Source organism: Jaculus jaculus, chromosome X (genome assembly GCF_020740685.1).
Source record: "Jaculus jaculus isolate mJacJac1 chromosome X, mJacJac1.mat.Y.cur, whole genome shotgun sequence".
Taxonomy (NCBI): Eukaryota; Metazoa; Chordata; class Mammalia; order Rodentia; family Dipodidae; genus Jaculus; species Jaculus jaculus.
The window spans coordinates 72,233,555-72,236,357 of NC_059125.1; positions in this window are offsets into that span (position 1 = coordinate 72,233,555).

The following is a 2,803-nucleotide window of genomic DNA, read 5'->3' on the forward strand; positions in this document are numbered from 1 at the left end:
TAATCCCAGCACTCCGGAGGCAGAGGTAGGGGGATCACCGTGAGTTTGAGGCCACCCTGAGACTACATAGTGAATTCCAGGTCAGCCTGAGCCAGAGTGAGACCCTACCTGGAAAAACAAAAAAATAATAATAACTTTCTGAATTTTAAAATTCCATTTCACACCACATGGGCAACTTTTTATTTATTTTATTTCTTTTTATGGGCAGCTTTTTAAAGACCACTTACGGCGGACAGTCTAGCCGATCTTCTCTTTGGCTGTAAGTGGAAAAAAAAAAAAAAACATTTAAGAGAATTATGTATATATAGAACTAGAATCATTTTATGGAATAAATATTTAGTGTAACACTACATACATATTTTGATTAATGAAGCAATTGTGAATTTGATTAGAAAATACCATATTAGAAGTTAGCTCCTCTGGGGAAAAATTCCAAAAGTAAACTTCATTTGCTAAGCTAACACAATGGCTGGTACCAAGAAGTATATTTTAACATGAAAACATAGCCTCTGCTTGCCAACTGACCAAACAACTGTTATGCTCAAGATGCTCTTGGGTCAGAGATCCTAATAAGCACAAGAGGACCCTAAATTCCAAGAAGTTTATAATTTTTATTATGCTCCATGGGAGACAGATCACTGTCATACATCATACTGGTACTCACAGGGTACAAATATAATAACTACCATTTATTTTTACCTAAGTACGTGTCATTAGTTTCTGAAAACGAGTGCATTTATTTTCAGATAGATTCTGAAACTCAAGATACTCACCTCCTGACTCCCTTCACCTGCAGCCTATAGAGAGAAAAAAGAAACAGAGCAGAAATAAGGTCATGAATATTAACATATAAACCAGAAAATACTGCCTTATGGATTAGTTTTAATTTGACCACTTATCCCCTCCCCCCCCCGTTCCTGCTTAAGTAGCCACGTGTTGTTTCCTAGTAGCTATTCCACATCCTGCAGTCTAAATAACGTGGCATGTGCAATAGAACACAATTGCACACCAAAGGCACACGTTTACACAACCGAGTCAGTGTAACCTTATGTGTAAACAGCATCTCTTAAAAACAAAACATTTTAATTATGAAATCCACCTGTTGTAGTGTTAAAGCCAAAATAAGGGTGGGGGCGGGACGAAGGAGGAGTTTCTTGCAATTTCTTTCCCTCTGCTCCTATGTTGGCTATGTAATTGTACCTATCTGGCCGCTCTAAGGATTTCGGACTATTTTTCCTCTCGAAGTTCTGTAGGCAAAAACAACAAGCTCACAATATTTTAAAGGGACATTAAAAAATTATTATAGCGTCAATGCTTGATTCTGAGGAGTAGGCGGTGGATTTTAAAACTTCCCGCCAATACCTGCTCCAAGGTTGCTATCAGTTCTGTAAAATAGCCAGCAAGAACCATTGCACAAGTCTAGAAAAGGTCGGCGGGAACCGCGGCAAGGGGGGAGAGATCTGAAGCGATAACTTTCGTTATCCGAGGAGCTCTTTACCCTGGGAATGCGCATGCTGCTATTTCCACTCATCCAGCCCCAGAAGCCCAGAACAGCAGGCAACTTCATCCTTATTTTCACGTTTTAGGAATACGGAAGGCGGACAGACAGGGTAATAGAAATAATGAAAAACATTCATAACGTTTAACCGCATTTTACGATTTTACTAAGCAACGAAACAGCATTCCATTTCATTTATAAGAGACTGGGGGCGGGCGGGGGGGCGACCCATACACGAAAATACCAAGCGTCAACTTATTTCCTGTCTGGAAAGAGCTAGGAATTTCGAAGTGAGGGTTTACCGAAGACCTGTGGCCCTTGAAGAGTTCACATCTCTCCTGCGTGTCAAGTAACCAAATCCCACACTACCGCGCCATCCAAGCTCACTAGGCAGTGGCTTCAGGAACGCGGCTCTAATCACCTAGCCACCTTTAACTCGAGAGTTCTGAGCGTGCCAAATTTCCCAGCCCCAAAGTTTCTCGGCGAGGCGGTGAATCTCTCCCTTCCCCAGGACAGTTTGAAGTCTGCGCCGCCTAATGGCACGGGATTACTATTGCACAGCCATCTGGCATGACAAGAAGTGGAGGAGGGAAGAGGGGAGGAAAAAAAAAAAAGGAAGAAAAAAAAAAAAGAAAGAAAACGGGAAGAACAAAGGCAGATACGAGAGAAAGCCGGGGCTTTCGTTACCCCAAACGGGACGGTTCCCGGGGAAAAGGCCGACGCGGAGGAAGTGTGTGGAAGTGCGGTTGGGAGAACTGTTCTCCAATAGGGGACGCGGAGGAAGGGGGGTGGGGTAGGAAGCGACAGCACAGCGCTATGGCTGTTTGTAATTCAGCATGGAGACACCTCTCAAACGATTCTTTCCCTTCAACAAAACGAGCCCAAAGTGAACCACCAGTTGCATACGAGCCCATCTGAAGCCAAACGCCAAATGCTCTTTGCCCTTCCCTCTCTCATTCCATTCAGTCCATTGCAAATTCAAACTAGAAGCCGAAATACGCTTTCAAAAAAAAAAAAAAAAAAAAAAAAAAGAAGAAGAAGAAGAAAAAGAAAGAGAAAAAAAAGAAGAAAAAACACCTCTGTCTTAGTTATTTCAGCCTCTCCTCTTCCTTCATGTCTTCCCATTCCTCTTACCTTTCTCTTCGGCATGGTGGCGGCTCTCCACGGGAGATCTTTGGTCCGGAGGGAAGGAGCCGAGAGCAGTCTCCGCCTGGTCGCTCCGAGAGCGAGTGAGTTTTCAATGAACTAATTGCGGCACGATATGTACTCGCGCCGCCCCTCCTTAAAAAAAAAAAAAAAATCTCT